The sequence below is a fragment of the Anomalospiza imberbis genome, chromosome 1 (assembly GCF_031753505.1).
Source record: "Anomalospiza imberbis isolate Cuckoo-Finch-1a 21T00152 chromosome 1, ASM3175350v1, whole genome shotgun sequence".
NCBI classification, from domain to species: Eukaryota; Metazoa; Chordata; class Aves; order Passeriformes; family Viduidae; genus Anomalospiza; species Anomalospiza imberbis.
In genome coordinates, this window is record NC_089681.1 from 92,727,727 (window position 1) to 92,754,764 (window position 27,038).

General features: G+C 37.8%; 1 long non-coding RNA gene across 2 annotated transcripts; it reads left to right on the top strand.

Annotated features, from left to right (window-relative positions):
- The first annotated feature begins 4,093 nt into the window (after window positions 1-4,093).
- LOC137479643 (uncharacterized) lies at window positions 4,094-11,596 on the top strand. Of its 2 annotated transcripts, XR_011002410.1 has the most exons (4): window positions 4,094-4,206; window positions 5,906-5,937; window positions 7,435-7,692; window positions 9,337-11,596. It is a non-coding gene; the product is annotated as an uncharacterized lncRNA (long non-coding RNA). The 2 variants fall into 2 exon arrangements; XR_011002406.1 differs by lacking the exon at window positions 9,337-11,596 and having other exon boundaries at window positions 7,435-7,940.
- Window positions 11,597-27,038: the final 15,442 nt, after the last annotated feature.

Here is a 27,038-nt window from a genome sequence, read left to right on the forward strand (position 1 = left end):
TTTGACATGTTGCGGCTGTGAGCATATGGTGTGTGTTCAATCATGATCACATTGTCTCAGAAGCCAATGGCAGGAGCATGGGATGTATAAGAGGCAGATAAGATATTAACTAGAAGATTGTTTTATTTGAGAGGTTTGGATGTATTCCAAAAGAGGCGATAATTATTTGTGGTGGTGTGACTAACACTGGTTTGCTTTATTAGCTGGGAAGACGATGATTTGATTTTAAATAAATTGACCAATGACTGTTGCTCAAGCAGCTGTGAAATTCCCCACCCCTCCAGTGGCAAAACCATGAATACTGATAGCTCACACATTCCATAGGCTGAAATCTGAACATGCTGAGTTGCGATCTTCACTCTGGAATGGTTATTTCACCACAGGCTTTTTCCACATTTGGCTTAACTCTGAAACATGAGATCTCTCAGCATCAGGGAATGCTTGGGGCTGACCTTGAAAAATAGGAATCAAGTTGATAAGCCATCTCGATTTTGGTGTTTGTGGCTTCCTTGCCACATTCAAGATTTAGGGTCATCATTTCAATGGATTTGAAAGAACAGAAAAGGAGAGAGAATTGTTCCAGTGAACCTCATAATTTCTGAGCACCCAGTGGGAAAAATATGCCTGCAGGGAATATTATCTGATAGCAGCACAGACCATTGTAAATTGTGACAAGAAGAAAGAATGCACTAGTTCTCAGAATATTTGTTATATTTTATTGCTTTTGCTGTAGATTTATGAAGGGCCTATTTTATAACTTTGTTTTCAAACCTGCAGGCAAATACATGTTGACATATGGCGAAAACGTGTGGTCCCATCCCTGTGTTCCCGTAAACACAGGTCCAGGATTACAGACAAGGGATGAGCTATACCCTTAAGGTGTTGGCTGACTGGTGTTAAGATATTCCTCTGAGAAGACTTAACTACAAACAAGGCTCAAAACACATTTTAATCTGGACCTGCATGTCAAAAGACAGTGATTTGAGGGAGTTTGAATTCAAACTTTTTATTTTCATTTAGTCTTAATTTTTAATATCAGGTCATAAAAAGGACCCTGTGATCATGTCTTAGTGACATGAATAAGTAGGAATTAAATAATATTAGTCTACAAATTTGGCTAGCCTACAAACCCTCTACAGGATTTCAATGCTCAAGGATACTAAAATTCCACTGGTACAACTAAACATTTAAGCATTTCCACTGTAATTCTTTACATATGTGAAGACAAACTCCTTGATCAAGATTGGCCAAACCTGAGTCAGCAAAATGGTGTATACTTGCCTCTGTGTGTAGAGACAGTTTTTGTTGAGAAAATTTACATCTGAAATTATTTTCCTTTCTTTTATTCATTTAAATTGGAGGTTTTTTTGTGTCAGCTGAAGATGCCCTTTAGTGCTTCTCCTGACTACTACATTCTTGGTAGAAACATCTTTAACTCACAAAAGAGGGTTTTTTCTTTTTGTGCAGAAGTGCTTGAGGGAGAGTTTCAAGGGTAAATTTGCAGCATAAACGTGTATGGATATCAGCTGCCTGCAAGGGATCTACTTCAGTAGTCTGTAGGATTATGGGAACGTGCAGGTTGGCCACTCTTCGTAGCTTTCTAGGTGATTCCTTTGATCTGTGTGATCAAAGGAATGCCCAAACTCTGTTCCTCCATTGAGTTGTAACAGATGAATAAGGATGTGCAAGCAAGCAACCAGGAAATTAATTACAAAAACTCCAGTTTGAAAAGATTCTTGTCTGAGTTTTTTCCAGGTCTTCATCAGAAACCTCAGAATTTACCAGTTTTGAGCCCTAGAAGACCTATTTTTTATTATGGTCCTATAGAAGTAAGGATAGTGAAAACCAAGCCTTAAGGAAGTTTTACAATTTGGCTTTTTATCGTCATAGAATAGGTCAAGGCAGAAGTTGTAATCACTGATATTTCTTTCCAAGAGAGCAAACCAACAGGGAATTTGGTCCCGAAGCTGAAAGTACACCCAATGCATTCAGCAATCTTTAAAAAATGTATTGCTTGTTGCCCCTCACTACTTAATTAAAAGGAATGTCAGGCATTTCTGAAAAGACAGTGGGTGAGTTGTCAAATGTAACAAAGACAGAAAATAATTTCAAAAAAAAAAGGAAGTCTATGTAAATTTTATTACTCATCGTCTTCTATACTAAACCACAGCTATGGTAATTTTAAATTATTTTTCTATGGCATTTTAAAATGAAATGTGATTCTCTTGTTCATTCTCTGGCAATATGCCCTGAAATATTCCATTAAGTGTTTTCTTAATTACATGCCAGTCCCAATAGAATCTCAGTAAGAGGTTTTAAAAAGATATCTAGTACATTATCTAATGTAGTTTGAATTCTATCAATGTTGCAATAAATAAAAATAAATTAAGTAATACAAAAAGGGTCTTGTAGCTTTGAATCAATAGACTGTGTAGAAGCTGAGGAGATACACATATGTTCTCTTCTCCTTAAATAAAGGTTTCAGAACTTGGCACCAGAGCAAGTTTTTTTTATCTGATTTTATCTCATTTCCACCACCTTGTATCAAAGTCTATTTCAGGAATAAAAACAAAATGAAACCAAAAACTACATTATTATTATTTCTGAAAGCATAGATGAGTGTATTTTTGAAACATATGGAAGAACACTATCTTCATTATGACAAAAATTACTGCTCAAAGGCTGAGTTGGAAGTGGCTGCTGAGACATGCAACTAAGAGCATGGTTGAGTGCTTGGCGTTGCCTTGCAGCACCAGAGTAGAAAGGTGTGCACACACATGTGTGCCCATGTGAGCACATGCCCATGTGCTGGCCACTGGTGTGCCACCAAGGCAAGCTGGTCATGTTGCTTGTTCCAGATAATTTATTGGACAAGTTTATACCATTCCTATAAACACCTGAGCAGGTACTTCATCTTACTGACATGAAGTCTCATATTTCAGCAAAGGAAACCTCTTTATTGATGTAAACTGCTTTTTCTTCTTATTCCAAACTGCTCATGATAACCACAGTGTTTAGCTTGATCACGTGTTTGGTTCCACTGATGTCTGGAATGGAGGTGTGGAAGAGCTTATGCAATTTCACTTGGCATTACTTCTGTTCTCTCACTTAATGGCTTGAACATTAAGCATCAGTAGGTATTCCCCTTAGGATTCTTATTTTTAAATTCCCATAGTACTTTGCATAGGAATGGTGGGAGCAAACAAACCAATTAATTCTGAAATGGGACTTAATTGCTTGTAAATATAATTGTGTGATGGGGTGATGCTAGGTACGTTGACTATACAGTCGTTTCCTGGACCCATTACTTATATCTGTATCAGGATCTTAGGATCAATTTTCTTTCTTCTGTCTTTCTCATGGACTGACTGTGATCCTTCAAAGTCCATCCTCATAACCCTCTGCCTTGGAAGCCCCGTAGCCTTCTTCACACTGAGAAGCTGTGAAAAACCATCATTGTTTTCATATTTGATGACAGGCTGGCTGTTGGGAAATGAAGGTAAAGAAAGGGGAGTTCCATCACTGTCTAATTTACTTTGTTGCAAACTTCTTAGCTTTGTGTTGTATTTTAACAAAGATTTATAACATGCTGACTGGCTAAGGCCCCAGGGTTGCTGGAAGGGTGGGAAGAGGGAACAAAAGCTGCTAATAAAAATGTAACATTACATTATGGTAATAAGCATGAAATGTGAAGATTTTTAAAAATTGCTTATCTGTTTTAATTATTCTTGAGACATCTGTAATATTAATGTATAGATAAAGAACAGTTAATTGGAAAATAAATGAGATATCTAAATGTATTTTTCCACCCTGTGTATATAAAGGGGAGCCTGGATATCAAATCTTGAACTTTCAAATTAATTTTGTTATATTGTAGAAATGTACAAATTAATCAAACATTTAGTATATAAAACAAGACTTGACAAATCCCAATTCTGATGGATTAATCAGTGAAGGAGTCCTAATACTGAGGAACCAGGACAGTTTGTTTCAATTTTTTAAATAATTCCTTTGTCACCACCATCACCAGCAAAATCCATCTCTAAGTTTTCCCTACCTGACATTTCCTTTCTTTTTTTAGACCTTCCACAGACATGATTCTGCAGTACAGACAACAGCATGTGTCAAGCATGAACAAAATGACTATAGGATGACAGTGATTTCCCATTAAGTTTTCCTGGGAGCTACTACAAAGCCAAACTATAGGTGTGTCCCTGATGTTTGCATCTATTAATGCTATGTACATACACGTGTACCTCATCTTTGAGGAATAAATGCAAAAACAATCAACCATGTGGGCAACCAAAGAAATAAAATTGAAAAGATATGAGGAGAAAAAAACTCAAGAAATGTGGAAGATAAATAGATAAACATCTTTAAATCAAAAGTAGGACTTAGAGTTTCTGCTCTGTTGCAGTTTCATGTTTATTAAAAGGATTTATCCTGGAATCATCAAGACTGAGGCTACTAGCTGTTCATTTCTCCTCCATTTATCTTATTGATTCCCAAGTTATGGGGATTACAAAATCCAGTCATACAAACCCCCCTCTAAAGTGTTTTGCAGACTCCATGAAAAATACATTCAGCAAACAACACAGAGTTCAGTCTCCTACTTCCGACCCTCCCTCTCTCTAATTTTTTTTTGCACCATAATGAGCCTACAGCTAATGTTAATCAGCTCTCATAAATGTGGTTTGTGATTATTTCTTTTTTTATTTATTATTTATTTGGTTTGGGTCTTTTTTTTTGGGGGGGGGGTTGTTTTTTTTTTTTTTTTTTTTTAATTTGTTTTCTTTTTCCTGGTCAGGATTTGGAGGGTAATATAGAGAAAATCCTCAGACAAGCAGAGGGATTAACACCTAGATTAATGTATATGCTGACATATGTGGAGCCCACTAGCTGCAGGACATATAATCGCCAATCACTCAAGTGCAAGTTCTGTTTTTGGACTGACATATTACTAAATTTCATTTGAGAAATTCGTTATCTTTCATGGGTCATTTTCAAGAAGCAGCCCAGTCACTGGTCTTAAATAACCAGTTATACATACCATATCTCTATAGATACTGTATTTTGAACTAGTGATTTGACACTGGTTAATGTTACATGTTTCTCCTGTGTTTCCCTATTTATGTCCCAGCTGTAGTATGAGCAGTTGCCTTCAGTGAGACTAAGGTAGACTGCCTTCAACATGCCTTGCTTATATGAGGCCAAATAAACCAATACAGATGTTTCCCTCTTGACACCAGCATGAGGTGGTTTCACCCCGTTTCACACCTTGCTAGGAAGAGACGTGAGAGTACCAGCCAGGGCAGAATGAGCTGGATGTGTTCAATGTGGGATCATGCCTGGCTTTTGTGAAGACAGAGAACCTTGCTTGGCCTTGCGAGGCAGAACAGGGACATGTGAAGAATGAGCCTGGGACATACTCACTTCTTTACTGCAAAATCAGCAGCTGCCAGATGACAAACATGATCTCTGGTGCTCGAGCTTAGAATTTTATGGCATGGTGCCAGTTTTATGTAGCAGGCATTTTGGATTTTATTGGTCAAGCACCAGGTCGTGGTTATTTTATTATCTGGTTATTTTCTTTTTTGCTTGATACAGGCACTTAAGTTGTAAACTAATCTGAGAGATGGGTTGAATGAGAGGTGCTGACCATGCCTTTAATTTCTAAATAATGAAAGATTTATGATGGATATTAAAGTAGAATAATAAAATCATATTTACAGGCTTTATGTAGTGGATTTTCTTATTTCTATTACACCTATTAAATCCTAATGGATGTGTTTTACATATGCTGTGTAGCAACTTTTTTCATGTAACAAATGGCAAACTCCTTACAGAACTCTGGTAAAAAAGGATACTAGTATTAAAAGGATGTTCATTTACCTTAATTTTCCAGTGTTGTATAAAACGGGCCACTTTACATTCCAGGTAAGTATAATAAATCGCCACATCTTATAGGGGACTTGGAAATTATATGAAGGAGTGAACACATCTCCTTCTGGTTTTCTGCTACATTTCTGCTTGGAGATCTCCTGAAGGTAAGATGCAAGTGTGACTGAAGCCCCATGACAGAAATGTAGTTTGATTCATGGCAAGGGACTGCTTCAGACGCCTGGGAACCCATTTGGTAAGGTCCCTGTCTGTAGGTGAAAAGACATGATACGAGACCTTCTGTTCAAACTTCTCCCCTGCACTGAGTTTTACATAGGAAGAAACCAGACCAATAAAAGATGCCCACAAAAATCCCATGTGCATCTTGTTTCAGCCTGTGGATGGAGCCAACACACGGAGGCAATCTGGCTTCTCCCAGTCCACTTGGCACTAGAGCTTGGAAAGTGGGCAGTGATCAAGTCAGCAGGGTAGAAGGAGACCCCCTCATCTGTGGTAGATTTGTATGCTGAACACATCCATAGGCACCATTTTTCTGACAGATGAATGTGGTTTAAAAGACAGTGCAAAATGGAAGATGCTTTATGTACAGACCTATGCAGTAGGGGAGATACAATTTAAATATTTTTATTAATTTATATCCAAAGCATATGAGCAAGAAAACAAAATTAAGACTGCAACTTAATGAAATAGTGATAGATGTATTACCTAGTTAGACATTTTAATATCTAGCTTGATATTTGAAAAAATGCAAATAAGTGGGAGATTTGAGCAGTGGCTTATGAAAGTCTATTATTCCTTTTTTCCATGTGGCTACTTTTGGTTTGCCTGTCTGCTTTCTTGCAGGGTTAGCCTAATTATTTTTATCCCCAAGTGTAAAATGTTGTAAATGCACACAGAGGATGCAGCACAAGCCATGTGTTTATGTTTGCTTGCGCATAGAAATGTACATTAATTCACTCATGTATACATATGTATGAACTCTTTATTTTTGTGTTTATGTAGATACAAATACACATGCGCTCAGTATATCCAATATCTTAAGCCACTCGAGATTTAATTTAAGCACACATATTTTCCAGAATGATTCCTTCAGCTATCAGCCTCAGCAGTAAGCCTTCTTCTCCCTGCACTGTTCTGATAAAGCTGCCCTGCCATCACTGACATGAAATCTCAGCAAGCTGATGGGTAGATCTTGTTTCAGATATGCATTTTGATGAGCCTTCAGTACAAATCCAATCTGGGTTGCAAGCTAGCTGATGCATGGCTGGCCTTCTGTTCCTTATTTAACAGAACCATATTTTCCTCATTCCATATACTGAATCCTGTTTAAGGATCTCTGTTCAGACTAAATTTGAAAACAAAATAAACTTCAGCTGATATGAGGAATCTGTACACAAAAGCAAGTGAAAAGAGGGAGCGGCACACGTTTTCAGCCATAATTTAGTACACAGATGGTAACGATAGGAGGTGTTGGTTGCAAGAAATGAGTTGTTCAGGAAGATTCGCTCAGCTGAATTTTGATTTTCTTTCCAGCAGACCTCCTCACTCGGTATTGTTTATGCAAATATACCCTCTTTTCAAAAAGCGTCTGGCTTCAGAAAAGGCCTGGCAGTGGAGCACAAAAGCGAAGTTGTACAGCAGCTACCAGACCTGAAAAGACAGGCTGAATGGAGCAATGGATGCAATATGCAGTCGGCCAGACAAACAGAAGACCATTCTTTTCTGGGTACCAGTGGTGTGTGGAGAAGGCAGCCTATCCCAGAGGGAGGAAGAAAAGGCCTTGAGATGGGAGTAACTGCCCTGATCCTATAGAAAAAAAATAAAAGGCTCAAGGGACCAGAGCCAAGCACTATAGATGCAACTACAGTTAAGACATAAAACTGCTTTAACCCACTTTTAGGACCTCTTGTGGCTGCTAACTTTGCCAAGACAAATTAATTGGAAATTTATGTTGCTTGTAGGTAGGAAACATGACAATGAAAAAAGTAGAACAAATTTTTACAATACAGTGACTTTCTAACCCCTAGGAAAGAATGAAAACATTTGAAGACATTTTCTTTTTCTGTTAGCTTTAGCAGATAAGTGCACTGGAAAATATTTTTCTAACAGCAAAAATTTAGTTGAGGTGAATTCTCTGCACAGCACTGCAAATACATGCTGTCGCATATGGGCAAAGAGAGCGAGGGAGCACTAGTACAAGGAAGTTGCATTGCACAATATGCACATAATAGGAAATACTGGTTTCTTAATACAATATAAACATATATATGCACTTCTCATCCATGTTTTATTTCTTCTTGTAATCTAAAAGCTTGGTATAACCCAACCATTATACAATGAAAAACCATTTAGTCATATATGACACTATACTGTAACTTCAACATTACGTTCTTATTTGATAAAAACACTATTGTCAGTGTCCACTGTCTTTGTAAATCTCCTTAAATACTTGAGACAATGCTTCAGAACACATGCCTACCACCAAGATTTTAAGCAAAATTATGCTAGTTTTCTAATAGATTCACATTTTTGTATATATTTTTCAAGTGCTGCATGTAAGTTCAGCAGGTGTGTTTAGCAAATGAAACACATGCAACCTCAGAAAATTCCAGTGTCATGTTGTATGCCAACTGCAAATTCATCTGCAGATGCACTTATTTATTTTGTTTGGTGTTTTCAAAGGGTTTCATATGTTATGAAGAAACTGTCAGCTCTATTAAGTGAAATTTTTGTGTCAGGTCATTTCTATACTTAATATATGAATAATGTATTTTTAATTTCAGTATTTCTGGATGCTTGTCTTTTAAGTGAAAGAGTAAGTCTAGAATAGGGTTTTTAAAGGCCAGTCAGAGATAGCATGAACAGCACAGAGAAAGTGTCTGGAATTGCAGTTTTGCAAAATCTGGTCATTAATTCAACCATATATCCCATTCTTTTTATGCCAGCAAATCTGAAAACAGAATACAAGAGAGAATGGCATCATCTGCATTTCAGTGGCCTGCCTTCCATATAAAAGCTAGCTTCTTATCTCTCCTTTTTGTCCCCCTACAAGAAGTGTAGCAGAGACAAGGCTTTTTTTGGAGGGTTTTGGTGCTAGAGTGAGGGGTTATTTGCCATCTGCCATCACCTTGTAGTTTGCATATCAATAAAAATATTAATAAACTAATTTCAAGCATATATGATACAGTTAATGTGGAAGGTCCATTGTTAGGGGAGAAATAGTATATTCTTATCAGTGGCTTTAAACAGCTATTCATCATTTCTAAAGGGCAATTATTTAGAATCTATTAAGCTAGAATTCATAATACCCCTGCATACTGAATTTTAAATAGAAATCTGTATTTAGATGAAGGAATACATTAGTATAAGTCATTAGAACACTGAAAATCCATGACTTGTTCATTTTTCACTTATTTTTTTCCTTTTCTTTTTCAGAGAATATGAAGTACCAATGATCTGAACATTTAAAGAAAACTTCCCAGTGTGTCCTTTTATGGGGAAGTTTGTATAACAGCATGTTTAACCCTATATTCACTTTGTCTCAGATGCTGCAAAGTACTGCCGAGAAAATAAACTATCCAAGGAAAAATATTTCAGTGAGCATACAGAAGATAAAAAGCTAGCTAGCTAGCCAGACAGATAGGTAGATAGATGGATGCATGTGGATCTAGCTGATGGGTAGATAGGATAAAGGACTTGGTTTCAAAATGTTTCCTTGAGATAGGAAGAAAACCCATCAAAGGGCAGGGGCAGGGAACAGATATTTCTTGTAAATTTTTTTCTAGTGAGTATCTCATTTTATTGTGCTGCTTATGCAAAATTGTTTTTATGAAGCTGATCATCAATGAATAAAAAAAATAATTGACCAAAAGTATAATAGAAATTCATAACAGGACTGGAGAATAGAAACTTTTTATCATCTCAGTGAATGGTAATTAATCTTCTACCAGAAGGTCCACAAACAAGTAAGTACAGCAAGGTAAAAATCCATGTCCCAGTAGAGATAAATAGATAAGCTAAAAATCACCATCTCATACTGCACATATTTTTACAGTAAATCTAGTTTAAAGATAAGAAAGCACAGCATATGAGTAACTTACATCTGCTCTGGAACTGTGTGAGCACCATTTACTCCAGCAAATGCACTGTTAAACATCACAGGGAGCTGTTCAACACACACTTGCACACCTTATGTTGGTGCACAAGCACATGAGTGTGTGCACACACACATCTTTACACCAAGAAATCCTCTGTAAAGAGGCTCAGTCTACTGGATTGGATATATAGGAAACAGTTAACCAAAAGCATGAGAATATGAACTTCATATCTGCTACTTTTTAGGATGCTGCAACTGGTTAATGTGGAGCCACTATAAAATGACTGTGTGGAAGGGAATGTCATGCTTCAGCCTGATTCTTTCTTATATTTGCAAGGAAGATGTTAACTTTCTGTTTCTGTAGAAATAGAAAGAAATTACAAACAAACAGGGAGATATTACATAGGATTTCTGGGCTCCTTGTTGCAACACTATGGATGGGTGGAGAGGACAGACGATGCATATTTCATGCCGTGGGTGGGCACCATCCTCTACAGACCTCCTACAAGGAGAGATCAGCTTCTTCACAGGACCAAGCAATTGCAAGCCCTTGAGACTGTTTTAGTGCAGAGGGTGGAATGGGCTGAAACAGAGGAGAATATTTTATTTTCCCTGAGAAAACCAAGCAGTTAATTTATTACAAAGTTGGGTTTTTTATTGCCGTGTTAATATATCTCTTCATTATGGCTTTAGAGAGAGAGAGACTTACTTGTCACTTATCCTCTGTGGTTTTGGGTTGGGCAGAGGATGCTAGACACTCTTAAGCAGGAATGAATTTTTGTTGCAAAGAACTTTCCTAAACTGATTTTCTGTGCAGTGGTCTATTTTCCTTTTCACCACAGGAGGCAGAAGGCCACAGACGTATGATTTGTTTGTGCAGAACTTGGTTAGCAATCTTACCAGAGTATTCATAAACTAGACTTCAGATAAAGTAGATCTCACTAGGTCAAACTCCCACAGCTGAGTTTGCGCTAAGTTTGGCCACCTGCTCCCCTGTTAGTGATATCATTACTAATGCTTACATAATCACATGATGAAAGATATGATCTTTTTACTGAGAATGAATGGCATGAATGTGGCAGAAATGGGTCCTAGAAGTATTTTATGTGACGTGAACCAGCTGCCACAGTTTGGCAACATTGGAACTTTTTCAGTTTGATCACTGTAATGGGCAGATGTGGATTAATAATCATGGCAAACTCAAAATAATCTGACTACACCTAAATTACAACAAAACAAATTTAGGTTTAATTTTTTTTATGTAATGTATGTCCCATATTTAAGAGAAAACACACAGAAATGGTGGGCCTGTGAGTCCTTTCTCCTTGTGTGATCCCACTTCAGGACAGACATGGTTAAGGTGATGTGTGATAACAGGGAAACTCAAGAAACTTGTTTGGATATATGTGTATAATTTAAACCTGATGCAAAATCCCTACTTAGTTTTCAGCATGACTTCTTTGGGTGTCTCCTAACTCCTAAGGAAGTAGATTTTAAATAATGTCAAGTTAATCAAAAACACATTTTTTGGCACAGCAGCAGTTGCAGCAGTTTGAAAAAATGGAGCTTTAGTTAAGCAAACAGAAAGAGAAAGAAACTTTAGAGTCTTTGGTCTAACTGAAATCTCTAGGAGCCAAGCAACAAGATATTGAATAAGGTGATTAAATTGTTGTAGGTGAAAAACTACTGAAAGAGCTGCATGCTCCTGCAAAAGCAGCAAAGTACGTGCTCAACCTGAGAGCACAAGAAAGATCTTTGTCTAAATGGAATTATTCGTGTGGCCTAAAGTTAGGCCTGTGCACAAGAAGCACTTGCAGAATTTGGTGCAGAGTGCTCACCCCTTTACAAAATCAAATCTGGCATGAGTGACTTGATATCAGGTCATTATCATTAGTAGCTCTCAGTCCCAATTAGGAAACTTATACAGAGAACAGTTTGGATTGTAAAAGGATTTATGCTCATATTTTAAATGCAAACTTGAAGCACATCCAAAAAGCCATTAATGTTCTCCATTAATTGCCATCTTGTTAAGTTTAATATATTAATGACTTCTCTGTCTTGTGCAGTGTTCTGCATATCAGAGAGAATATCACCACAGAACCATGTTACCTTGTCAGTGATACAAGTTGAGGAACGAATTGTTACTGACTCTAAATTGAAGTATCAGGAGAGGATATGCTGAGCAAGTGAAAACACAGAAGTAAAATGACATGCCATGGCTTTGTGGATATACAGCAACAAGCAATCACAGCTTAACAGACACAAGTTAGCTGGGGAATAGACAGAGGTCCTGCACTCACTCATGATTTGCCTGAAGATCAAGGATCTAAATACATCTGATCTAACAAAACAAATGATCAAATAGTCAACAGAATCTGAACACCAGAAAAAAATCAAGAAATCTCTCTGTATCATAAAGGTGCTTCAGAAGGTAAAAGGCACATCCACTAGTACATAAGTGCTAAAGAGTCAAAGGAATGGCCTCCCAGTAATAGAAGATAATAAAATAGGAGTGTTTTATCCCTTCCCATACATTTTTATTCCAGCTCCAGCTAAATTTATGTATACATATATGTAATTTTTTCCCCAGAGAAAAAAGTCATCTTTGTTATGACACAGTTGAGAGATATTGGTTTTCTCTGCACTTTACCTGATTTCATACAAGAGTCCCTGCTTATACAAGATCACACAATGCAGTGGGCTGGTAAGTGACAGAGGCTGTTCCCTACCAACAGCAGAATATGTAGCAGCTGTACGGTGCAGGAAAGGAACTCATTTACTCCCCTTCCTGGTCTTGGGACTGTGTTTCTAGAGAGTTCCTGAAAAGGATTATATGTGTGGCAGAGATGTATAACTCTAGGTAAATTCTGGGAGATGTGAAGTTTTACTAAGCAATCCCCTGCTTCCCTCCTCCTCCAAACCCAAAAAGCCTGAGAGGCTGTATTCTTAACAGTGCTATCTCTCAAACCCTTGTAAAGAGAAGAAGCCATACCGTAATTAATACATGAGGTTCTTGAAAATATTATTGATTTGTTAAATTGGAGTATAAACTGCTGTTAAAATATTTTTAGTGCCTGGGTCTTTATTGTTGTATAGTCATAATAAGCTGGTTTTGATTGATTGTAGGAAAAACACTATAAATCTTCCTGAAATTTACAACGAAGAGTATAATTCGGCATAGAGTTTTCCTCTGCTCATGGAATTTTAATAATCAATAACATATTATATTATTGCATACTGGCATTTACTGTTTGCCACAGCAAAGATATTTGACAAAATAGAGTCGGTTACTCGGGTAATTTTCCTTTAAACTTTTGGTTTTCTTATGGAAATCCTGTGGAGGGATCATAGGAAAAATTACTCTGTACATTTTCTTTTTGTTTAAAAATGTAATATATTTGTCAGGGAAAAAAACCCAAACAAACAACAAAAAACCACCAACACAAAGAATAACAAACTTTTGGTAACAAGAATAACCCCTATACTCCAATGAATTTACCTATGTATGTTGGATATTGATATTATTACATTGGAAGGAACACACATATCTTTTTTCACTACCATGACTGGCTTAATTAGTGAAAATGTGCCTATGTTCCTCTTGTGAAGGCAATACACACGTGATTGTGTCTGTAATTGACACCAGTGTGATTTTTGCAAGTATCTTCACAAAGAGATGAATAGGATGATATTCTGTAGTAAAAAATTCTTTCTTTCCAGTCTGACAAAAGAGATTTCAATTTACATCCTTTGAGTGAAAGTGGATGACTGCTATGTTTTCCAAATAGCAAATATTTACATGGTTTTATTATGCTAAACCCTGCATTCAAATCATCGTGTCAAATGGTTCATTTGCACAGTAGGCCCAATGTGTTTAACATGCACTGTTCTTAATGGGAATGAGCATATTGTTTCCATAGCATAAGCCATGGCAGGTTGCATATGTTGTAGATAAACCAGATTTTTTTTTTCCCCAGGAGCTCCTGGGACCTATTTTCCCTTAGGAAATCTCAGGTGGAAATCTGGGAGCTCAATCCCATATTAATAGAGGACAATTCACAGCAACTGTATGGCCACTTCTTTCAAATTAATTTTCATAGCACCAGTACAAAGGAACTTCTTCCCTTGTTACAGACCAGGCTGGATAGTTTGTGTAGTTAGTGAAATGAGGGTAAAGAAAATCCATCCTTTGGAAACTGAAGCAAAGGTTGTGGTTGGGTCAATATCTTTCTAAAAACAGGCAGAAATATATATAATCCAAATTTCTATTTAGCAGAATGGATCATGATAGTGTCAATAGATAAACACCATCTTGGTCTGTTTCATTACCATGGACTTCTTCATTTTTAAGAGTATTTGTATTTTTATGTGCTTTCTCTAAAGAAGGTGAATAGAGTTTTCAAGTAGCAATTGTATTCATTGCAAAGAAAGAAGGAAAAAGGACAGACAATTCCTTACGCTATATATGATAAGAAAACCAGGAGTTTTGACTTATTATGGGTAGGAAACACTTGAAATTTTCATGAAAAGCTGTTTGAAATAAAGAACAAAGGAAGACAGATAAAAATCCACATTATTAACTAATGTAATATAAATTTCAGCATGCAGCATGCACAACAGATAGTCATGGTTTATCGTTACGGTGAATTAATAACATTGTCACAATGGATAACATCACATACTCTGGCTATTTGAGTGATAAGAAATCCATTAGGCTTTCACTGTAATGGAGTAGCTTTAAAATTAAAAAAAAAAAAAAACAACACAAGCAAAAAAGCTCCCCAATCAACAAACAAACCAACCAACCAAACAAAACCAACCACAATCAAACCAGAAAAACCAAATCCACCAAAGTCAAGTTAAATTTTTTCTTAGGTGGAGAGCAGTGTAACTCTGGCCTACCCTGGCAGCAGCAGGAGTGCTCAGACTGCACTGCTTGTTTGTAGGCAATACATGCTTTGCATGCACATCAAATTGCATTTTAATCCTTCTAATTGAATTTAGGGTGCATACTAACAACCAAACTCCTCACCATCTCTGCACTTGATATTTTCAGCAGAAGGAAGACTAGCTGATGCAATATCTCCTCCAACCTGAATAAAATAAAAAAACACAGCACCACTCCTTAGACTTTAGCTTCTCATCTGTACCTATAGAACATATCACGATTTGGTTTGACTTCCTTCCTCACCTCCAAAACAGACTTTCCAAATCTTTGTCTTCAATAATGGACACCATTTTTCAAAGATAAAGATATTTTTTAAAATAATATCAAAAATATTGTTTTTCAAGGAATAGCCTAGATTCCTTTTCATCACTTACAAATTGATGAGACAAGTTTTGTTAATTTAAGTGAGTTTAGACAACTAAGGGATTCGTAATCTCCCAGATTTGTAGTGTTCATGGATTCTTCTGGGAGAAAAAGGATTTTTCACTTTATTTTAGGGAAAAAAAAAAAGAAAAAGTAACATTTTCTGGTAAACTGCCTATTGAAATTAGACATTAATAACTACTTTAGGAAGATGAGAGGGACTTAAACTAATATACTTATTCCATAAGAGTAATGCTTGCCATAGTTATTATATTAATAATTACAAACACTTTCAAACAATAACAAACCTATTCAGCATTACAGCTATAAATTCAGCATTTTATTGCTGTACACAAAGGCTTCCTAGGGGGATTATATTTCTTGTCTGTTGATGTGTCTTTTACGTACACATCATTAAAATACAAAAAATACCTGGAATACATTCGGCATACCGACATAAGAGTGAGAAATTCAGGAGTTATACAGCTCTAGGTGACTTGTAAATAGGATTTAAAGTTAGACTTCATCTACAAATCCGACATATTAAAAAAAAAAGTGTCTTGGAATACTATTATGATATCATCATGGTTTTGCCATAGAGGCTGTGGAATCTCCATCCTTGAATAATTTCAAAGCTCAGCTGAGAAAAGCCCTGAGCAACCTACTCTAACTTTAAAGACAGCATTGCACAGAGCAGGGGGCTGGACTGGCTGATATTGAGAGTTCCCTTCCATCTTCATTTATCTTTTTATTCACTAACTACTTAACCCAATACAATATTAAGGAACAATTGTAAATTCAGTATCTAAATCGACAATATAAAAGAACTGCAAACATCTAATTCTGTAGGTAGTGAAATACAATATCTCCTTTAAAATTTTGTAATTATAGAACCATTTTGATGGATTGAAGTGGATAAGGAGTAATATCGGTTTACATATATCTAAAAGAGAAATCACTGTTCTCATTGACAGAAAATATTTTAAGAAAACTTTCTAAACCGTGTACTCCAGTCTTCTCCTTTATCTATAGCAGACCTCAAAGTTGTTTTTTTTCTGTCAGTTTCAGTGGTTTTCTTTCCTAAACCTTAGGCCTCTAATTTACACCACTTTTTTAAACTCTGAATTAGATACAATATTACACAGGTTACCTTAAAACATACTTTCTTTTTTACTTTGACAAGTAAATGAGATGTGTCCCTTTCCCTGTGAAACACATGAATCATTAATTTTTCATAATTTTGTTTCTTTGCAGAAAACTTTATGAAAAAATTTAGTTCCTATGAATATCTTTACTACATTGCATTAAAAACCACTATTTGTTCAGGTAATAGAATATGCAGTACTGAATTAGAATATTCCCCATAGAAATCATTCACTTTCACTGGACTGAAGAAGAAACAAAAACATTAAGCCCCCTTACTGACAAAGGTGCTTTCAATCTCCAAAGACACTTTTTTTATTAATAATTTTCAAACTCTGACTGAGATTGCCACTTCCCTTTGGTGTTCTTTAGTAAATTACACATTATTTTTATTTTCATAAGAATTAGAATATTTTCATAAATGCTCAAGCATCTTATTATATCCATCTGAAATTATATGGCCATTAAAGATTGTCAAAGAATGTTAACACATTGAGAAAACAAATCCCATATAATACTAAATCATGGGGGAAATACAGTAGATTTTTAATTCTGGATTTACCTTTTGTACTGTGTGCACAGTATGTGGGACCCACTGGATGCAGCCACAAATGAAATATTTGTATTAGAGCTGACTCCTTATGCAAAAATTATGAAAAGCACAATCTTTCCACTGATTACTTGTTTACATAATTTAAGATTTTTTTACTGAAGGCTTATGATAAGTCTGTCCATAAACACTGATAATACTGAGAAACACTCAAGTGAATTTTTCCAAGTTATCATACCAACATTCATAATACTGTATATTTATTATTATTATTATTATTATTATTATTATTACTATTACTATTACTATTATTATTATTAATAATGCTTGGAAAAAAACTGCTTTGTGTTTTGGTAGCAAACAATTGGTTCTGCAGTCTGATTTTTAATTGAAATATTCCGAAAGAACAAATACAAACCATCCCAAGCAGGCCAGGTAAACCTAACACAAATGAAAGGAAGTAAACAGCTGCAGTCTTTCTTTTTTCCTTTCATTGAGTATATGACTACCATCAGGCACAGAGTGCTTCTGTTTTGCTGATTGGCTGAGAAGGCAACTGAATATCTACATGGTCTTCAAGGTATGATGGTGTTTAACACAAAGGCAACTCCATACCAAGCAAAATCTCATATTATATGGAGAATTTGAAAGCAACAGGTGCTGTTACAGCTTACTCCTACTGTTACAGGATACTCTTACTAATTATGATGAAAAACCATTAATGTGGCATGCCTGCAAATATGTTAGTAGCTGCCTTGAAGTGAAGTTTGGAAGAAGGTCTTGGACAGCAGTCTCAGGCACAAGGTGTGATTCTTGGGGCTGTCCTGTGCAGGGACAGGAGTTGGATTTTGATGATCCTTGTGGCATCCTTCCAATTCAGAATGTTGTGTGATTCTGTGAAGTGTCCAATGTAGGCAATACTTCCATTTGTTCCTGTCAATGTAACTCCATGCATAGCTATTTCATAGGTGACCACAACATACTCAAAAATACGCATACATTTAAAGTGGAGGCAAAATTGCTAGCTCAGCTCTGACTGTTACATTTTTGAGTCCCAAGATTCTCCTTGCTCTTAGAACCCTTTCAAGTTCTGTCCCAGTCGTAAAACCCCGAATTTGGAGTAATTCCTCTTGTTGGTGCTTCAGATTCCTAGGGCAACTCCGGAACATCTGGGTGCATCTGTGTGGCATGCAAGACTGGTTGGGTTTGGGATGTTATGTACCCTCTAATCCTTCAGTGGCCATCCCAGTAAGGGTTGTTTAAAAGTCACAGCATTCCTTCAATATCTGTAAAGTGCTGACATCAACACCCACAATATAACAGACTCCTCTAAAACAAGATGTTACCAGAAAGATTGTAAAAGAATGTTAAAAAAAACCCAAAACAAATCAGGATTAAAACTGAGAGACAAGGAGGGCCGTGTCATCTTCCAGACCATGCTACTTTGAGTGATACTTGAAAGTGGGCCAGAAATCTGACAAATTGATGCCAAGTTCAGTTATGCTAATTCATGGTAGTCATGACTTTGCCCAATGATAAAGCCACTGAAGTATGGCTGCTAGAGAACTGCTAATTTACGAGTGTGGTCTTATGCCATTTCTTAAGAAGAAACTATTGCTTCAAAGAGGCACAACACTTTTGTTGCACTGTACAGCTCCTGGAAATAGCAATGCCTTCACTGGAAAGCTCATTTCTCTGAGGTGTGGCACAGCCCGTTAGCTGATTTTTCATGGCAGTGGGCTGTTTGTGATGGCCCTGTGCCCAATGCAACTTTTCAGGAAACAGAATGACCATCTCCACTGGGTCTATCCTTGACACAAGTACTTCTGGGGTCTACCAGGGAACCCTGCCTTTAGTGCAGCCATGAAGGATAGCATTCCATCTTTGCCTGCAGTTAATGGTACTGGGGTCCTGGTACATGTTCTGTGCAACCTCCCCTAGGTGAAGCTCCTTTAACAGGGGTTTGGACAACATGATCTCCAGAGGCCCCTCTTAACCCAATCATGCAGAGACTATATGATTCTGTGATATCAGTTCCACAAACTAAACTTCAGCAGTGTGAGAATAACCACCTCCCCTGCTGCAAGTGTGTCCTATTTGCATGTGACCTGACAATCATTAATTCAAGATATTCCTCCAATGTATGATCGACTCTTGGTGGGTTAAGGCAGCGCAGAATTTGTTTCCAATGCTTTTAAGATTGCTTTCACAATAGATAATATCCACTGACAACCAATTACCTGTCACAAAACAAGCAGTGCCTGTGAGGACAATGATAAATCATCCTGTGAGTGCACATAGGAAATCAGGCACTCCAGAAGCCTGTCCTGCAGATTGGCTCTGAAACTGTGTGTGCTGTTAGCTAATATGTTTACACGTGCATATGAATCTGTAAATACAGATTCTTCTATTCATATACAGTGGCTGTGGTTTCATTTGCCTTTGTCCTGCCTCATATAATAAATAATAAATCATTGGTTCCCCAAGGCTTGATAAAATCTCATTGTCAATTCACCCACATAAACCACTAAGCATCTTACCTTCTTCTAAAATTCTTAACTAACGTCTATATATTTTTTTTAATTTTTTTTTTATATATAGCAACAAATTGACTGGGTACCTACATGAGAGGGAGGCAGAAGCTAATGTGGTTCTGCCATTTTGCTGTTTGGTTGTCATAGGGCTTAGACATGAGAACGGAGACCCTGAAAACACCTTGTGCCTGCTGCAACAAACACTAAAGGATGAGGAAGAAAGAAAGGAAGCAAAGATGGAATGATAAATTAGTCCAGGAGAAAAAAACAAAAGGGAAGACAAGAGAGGGAGAGATAGGGAAAGGAGAAAAGATGGCAAATGACAATGTGAGGTCAGGTTGTTATAATACAAAACAAAACACAGACTTATGGTGCAGAAAGGGTCTGAATTAAATTTTCCAGATCTATTTAATTTTTTTATCGTTTTAAGTGTTGGAAATTTGAAACCCCACTTCTTGGTGTTTAAACTTACTTTTCCTTTAATACAATCTTTGCAGCAAGTATACCATATAAACACAGTATTAGCCATCAAAAGTCTTGTTCAGATCCTGAACCAAACATTTTGGATTCCCTGGTTCAGATAGTTCAAGATATTGGTCTGTGTGACTGTTGTATAAATAATTATAACAGAGGAGGAAGCAGGGTGATTATAATATCTGATGCAGACTAAGTCGTCAGTGACTTGCTTCATTTTTTGGCTAACAGAATTTAGGGTTTTAATCAAACACAATAAATTATAAAAACAAGTATCTTCTATTCACTTATTATGGATAGAAGAAAATAATTTATCACCTTGCACAAATAATACTATCTCAGGTGGTGTAATAGTAATACCTGTAAAGGAACCAAATTTTCATCATTTAAAAATCCTTTTTTTTCCTCTGAAATATAGCTCTTCTCTTCAACATTTATCTTTCAGCAGCTGTCTATTATCCAGTCACAATGTTTGAATTCATTGAAATTATATCCTAAATTGAATAATAAAAGTGGGAGAGATCTGTAACATAACAGACAAATGAGGTGTTAGTCTGAATGAGCCAGATATTCAGTTCATGTCTTTGCTGATTATTGCATTAGTTTGCTGATTGTGCATTAGAAGCAGTTCCCACAGAAATGTACACTTTTACGAAAGGTTCTTAGCACCAGGTGTTCCCATGGCAAACTGAACACTTCCTGTCCCGGACAACTCAGAGTCATATCACAGTATACTGGGGAGTTTATCGTTGCTTCATACTTAGTAAAGTGCCTTGGCAGAAGAGCATGCTGGAAATTTAATCTATGTTTTGTGAGTCCAACCTCATCAACTGAAACTGTTTCTGGATTTCGAGTCTTAGATACTCAAACCAAAGAACACTTTTATCCATGAACACATGTTAGAGAAGGATTTACAACTCCTCATGATTTTCCTAAATGCTGTGCCAATCTCTCCAGTATCAGCCATCTCTGAAGCCAAAGTATTTCCTTGTAATTGCCAAATTTAATCCAGTGAGCACAGAGACATATGCTTGGAGACACATAGCATTACTCTTCCTTTGGGAGCTTCAGCATGATGCTATTTGATTAGGAGGTTCTGGTGGGTAACATGGTAACTAAATAAAATGTTGTATCTTAAAAATTCTTTTTTTCTTTAACATTATGCCATAAAATTTAATTACAAAACTCCGCCTCATCTATAGCATATCCCTTGTTGCTAACACAATTGCACACTCTTCAGGTAGCCTTCTGTATTTGTCACTATGCTTGCAAGGGTTACTCATCCTCAGAGTCTTGCACAAAAGAAAATCTGGGTGGATAGCTGTGCTTCTTTCACTGTGCCATGCTTGTAAATCCCTTTCATCAGCTGAACTAGGACTAAACATGACAGAGAAATTATAAATGGTGCAAAATTTATTTGTAAATAAAATAATGTTATTCTGGGGATCAGTGCACCTGAGGTCTGCACCAGGTTCATCTCCCTGGAAGCAAAGGTACAGCAAGGCATGAGTAACTCACTGAACAAAAGTTCTCACTATCTGAGCTGTGCAACTGAAGAAGTGGGACAGAGGAGAAAATGCAATTGGAACATTTTTTTCCTCCTTCAATGCTGAATTTTAGTCTAGGCTCTAAATCTAATTTCTAAACACATACATTCAGAAATCTAAACCCCAGATGTGAAAAATTATACCCATGTAGACATATCAAAACAAAGTGGACATAGAGAACTACTCTATGCCAAGATGATTAATGAGAAACTATGCCTATGAAAAAATGCTTACTTTCATTTGTATTAAGAAGATGTTATGAAGAAATACTGCGTAATTTGAAATATACATCGAGTTAACTTTTTGTTTTATCAAAGAAGGCTGCTTTGTCTAAGGCTTCAAGCTAGCTGGACAAGCTAACTTACAGGAATATGGTTGTGACATGGCTTGCCCTCACTGCCAGCTCACTTGCCCGATTGCTGTCCTGCTGCTTCCTCACAGCATGATGCATCAGTGTTGGAATCTAATCTTCAACAATATTTCAGTTGCAGGCATCTATCCTTTAATAAGTGGGTTTTACAAAACCATTATTTTAGGTAATGTTTCCACTAATCCTGGACATTAAGTCACAGACTTGTCTGACCTCTCTGTGCTTGATGAAGGCAAAATTTCAACCCCTATTTCTTTCTTAGGTATAAAATGGCATGTATCTGAAGCTGTATCCCCTTAATGTAGGATGAGATGAGGGAAGAGAGAGGCCAATATGTCCACCGCTTCTTACATTTTACAAAGTACAAATCTTCACAAGAACTAGTAACAAGGCTTAAATATGCTCCAGGGCATCTCTTAACCTCCATTTTAAATTTAGACTTCTCCACTGGCTGGGGAACTGCTGAGGGAAAGCCAGGAGGTCGAAGTTACGTGAAAGTCAAGTACTTTTTGCTTTTTGCTCCCCTCCCCCACTTCTTTGCCGTGAAAGGAGGCAGAAGCTGTGTACAGTTGTTATTGTTCCTTTGTGCTTGGTTTCACCCCGATTTTCTCATGCCCCAGGGACTGCCTTAACAGTCTTTTGTGAAAAAATAAACTCTTTAGAGAAAGCATCATCCCTCCAGCCAAATGCTGTAAAGGAAATTCACCCTCCCAAGCCTATATGAAGCTGCTCCTGTATCCTCTGATTAGTGGATTTGCTGGCATGGTTAACCAGGTGAGACGGGTGAAGGAGCAACACTGGAAAAACAGTTTGGGGTTTTTTTGTGGTACCATATGTAGGATGACAGATCTCTCTCTGGGGTGAGTGTCATTACTCTAGTTGTTTTTAAAACACTCCCTCGCCTTTCTTTAACGTGGAGTGCACCCAATTTGGGATCAGATTGGCATGGGGGAAAAAATGCAGTTACACTTTTTTCTATAAATAAAATATATGTCCTTTATACTTTCTTTGAGTTTATAGGCCTAGTGGACTGCTGGTCCTTAACCCTTGAATTCACAGTGGAGAATGTAGAAAATTGTTTACTCCGAGGAAAAGAGGTGGAGCTAGAGCTTAATGCTACTGTTCAGTGAGGCAAACTCTACCAAGAGCCCAGATGTACTTCCTAGACTGGAAAACTGCATCTGACATAGTAGTATTAAAGCAGTAACTCAAAATTACCTTTGCTCTTATACAGTTGCTCTGCACAAAATCTGGCTTAATGTTGACATGCTTTGCAGCAGAGCAAGATATCATATATGGAGATGGAATTCCTCCTGCTCAGAGCTCACTGTAGGCTTGGGGCTTCTGTTATTGCATTTGTAGACATATTGGCTCCAGGCCTGCTCACCAGCATGGTAAAATGCCCAAAGTTTGCAGCAAGAGCAAAATCAGACCAACTGTAAGAGCTAGACAGTTAAAAGCAAAATAACCCACTCTCCCACCCCCACAGAAACAGCAGAGCATATACCATGCAAAGTGTCAATAAAAATACAAAACAATGATTAGCTTTCCACATAAACATTTCATCACCTCCTTTCTCAACACCAATCATTGTGACAGTCCATGACAATATAAACGATGACATGTCTGAGGTGCTCTAATCCATCCAGCTTGTGTTGCTGTACTTGTCAGGAAAAAAAAATCCTCCATAAAACCTATAACCAAAAAAAACCTCCACTATCCCACATATGTTACCAATGCTTTCTAAAAACAGGCATTCAACAAGCTAGGCTCTATATCATGACTTCAAATTAAACCATATGTTCATTTATAAAATTAAAAACTTCTGGAGTGAATGAGCCTCGGAGATGGAAATCATGATTTTCTACAGGGAAAGCCTTGGGTGATCTGTATGCCCATCACACAAGTTGCTGGACACTTGTGATACTGTGCCATTAATTCTGGCTTCTCCATAAAGGTTCTCTGTTTGCAAAGAAGGGCTCAATATGTGGACTTCAGGCTTGATTTTTTCCATTTTGACATTATTTAAAAACAAGCTATGACATAATCAGTCTCAGAAACTTTGTGGGCATTGTGTGGAAAATCTCTGGCATTCCCAGCCTGCAGCTCACACCTTTCACCAAGGTCCAGACTAACCTTGCCTATGAGAGGAGATGGTAGAAAGAAACAAAAAAAAAATTCACTGAGCTCAGACAAAACTTCCATTATAGTTAGTTCTATAATAAATAGGAGTTATTAAACTCTTGTGGAATTAGAAGGAGGGTAAATCAACAAACAATAATTTAAATGCTACACAAGCTTGGTCACCACAGCTTCCCTCTAAACCATGGAGTAAGAAATCTGCCATTCAAGACCCATAGGAGTTACAGTAGGAACATTTCTCCTGCCACTTTGACTTCCATGAAATTCAAATGAGGGCCAGATCCATAAAGCAAGACATCCTGGCATGGAAGCCAGCACAGCATTTGGCTAGCTTTGGGGAGGAGGTGGTAAGAGAAGATAGGTCAGAAAATGTGAGTGGTGGGACTCTGAAATGTATGGATGCCCCAAAGAGGTTGGTTCCTTTAAATCACCCTTCTCCCAGGCACCCTAGCCCTTCATATCCCCATGGATCTATTCCCACCACATCACCACTTTCTTCAACCCATCTCATAGCACAGAACAAGGTCTGAAAAGATGAACAAGGGATCAGAGAACAAAGGTAGAAGGCCAAGTAGCACTGAACAGACCTGATCTGGATTTCATGGGATGGCACTACAGCAGCATCACAGACACAGAGGTGGCACTGATACCCAGGTTTGGCTTACTCAGTGTTGCATACAGTTAGATTCATAACACAGCAGTGCTATGAAGGCAACACATACCCAGGATGAAGGATAGAGTAAAAGCCTGCTAGAGCATAAGCAGAAGTACAAACAACCTCACTCTCTGATGTTCCTTGAATCTTACAAAGGTTACTTGTAAGATGTAAACAGCATTTTGGGGGCATTTTAGCAGTGATAATAAGTTCCGTTTTCATGACAACTCTTCCCCATTTCATGTGATAGCCTTAAAGAACATTTTCCACATTGTTTTAACAAGAGGGAATTGCATATTTCACTGCAATATGCTAGAAAAGTGGGAAGGTAGTGCAAAATATCACCTAGAAGTTCTTCGCTTCTAACAAGTCACTTATTAGGATGGCAAATGCTGTGGGATGCAAACATCCTTGTAGTACACCCTTTACATGTTGGACTTTTCTCTTGCCTAGCTAAAACTTTCTACTGCCTCTGAATTTCTTTAGCCTCAGGGCTGCTTAATTTCCACCTCTCTGCTCGTGACCTCAGAGGCCTGTTCTTGTTGTTATGTTTTGCTGGAGACAGCACATCCGCACCTTCTATGTAAGACTTAGAGCTTTGAAGGCTTAGGAACTAAAATGACAGCCCTGTAAGGTACATAGATTACTCAGCCTTAATTAAAACATAAAACAGAGTAATAATGCTTCTATACCACAAGGATAAAATGCCAAGCACTAGTGGAAAGCAGACACCCTGCTGCTGCAGCCCTGAGGCTGAAAAGATAGGCAGGGAGCAAGAGAAGCACAGCTAGTGTAGAGAGCCAGCCCTTCATGAGTTGTTTACATGCTGGCTGAGGCTAAAGCATGATGGTAGGAAATAGGTTTGTTTTCTAAAATCTCGATGTGCTCTGGTGGCAAGCCTGCCTGATCCATCATAGGGTGAAGTTTCCAAGTGGGTCCACAGGTTCAGCTGGGACCACGGCTGACTCATCGTCTGGGAATCTGGAGTGGGCATAGCCTTTGTAAAAAAAGCGATACTAGAAACTTACGGTGCAAGATAAACAAGGAAAACATGCTCCTTGGCACACAGGCAGCTCAGATGTTGACTATTGTGTTCTCCTGGAGTTAATCATCGCAGACCAAGCCCCTCTTTGTGGCAGGAGGTGAGCTGCGGCCGCTCACTCAGCACTGAGGAAGCAGGTGTAACAACAGCTCATTGTTACAACGTTGTTTTGAAAATTGAATATAATTTCAGCTACCCCCCTGTCCCCACCTTGAGGAAGCAGGGCAAAGCTGGGGAGTGCTGATGCAGGTGGCACAGCTGGCGGAAGGGAGGGTAGGGCAGGCCTGCATGGCCACCTCACCTAGAGACCCAAAGTTTTTTCTTGCACCTGTGTTTTTCCTCACTGCCATGGAGGTTGACCTTGATCCCTGTTGGAGGAACAGGTCCTCTGTGCAGTCTGGTCACACTTGTGTGCCAGCTTGGGATCACCACCACTGTCACTAGCCCTTATCCCAATTACATCTTCACCATCTAGGGCATGTCCTGGAGGTCACATTAAGCAGATGCTCAGACTGAAAGTCTCACAGGTTTCCTGGGCAATAAGCCAGACACAGGACAGGCTCTCTGATCTGCCCCCATTTCAGAGGCTGCCTGTGTGCATCTACCACCAAGTAGATCCCAGCATGCTGGCACTGGGCATCTTCAACTGGGAGGCAGATTTCTTACTTCATTTATTCTACTTCTCTCTCTTCTTTCTCAGTTCTTTCATACAATGCAGTTAATTACACTCTGCTTGTTAGACCTCATCTTCTTTGCTGCTTTTGATAGCATTGTTATACAACAGAAGACCTCCTACTGCTCTCGATCCCAGTCTGCAGGGGCTGAAGGGGATGATAATTTGATAGCCATTTTTTGGTCTATCTGAAACGTGTGTGTTTGCATTTCATACTCATTTCTAAGGGACAGATGGGAGTGTTTGTGCTACTTGTTAATTCTTGTTAATTCTTGCTACTTTGGCTAACCTAGCTGGCAGTGGGTTAAGGAAGTCACAATCACACAAGGATGAGAGGGCAGGACTGAGACACATGATAGTGAAACTGATAACCCATTCTGATCCTCTTCCGTGATTGTAGGAAGGGCTTAATTTCCCAAAGCTCTTCTTTCATGCTCCTGTAGAATAGCAATGTTTTACAGAGGAAAACAGGACACAAGAGCAAGATGGCTTTTCAGTCTTTTATGGATTTTTACTTCTTATCTAAATGATTTGCTACTAAGTCTTCTTTGTAACTAGCAGGTGTAACTAGAGGGAAAAAAAAGGATAAATTAAATTCAA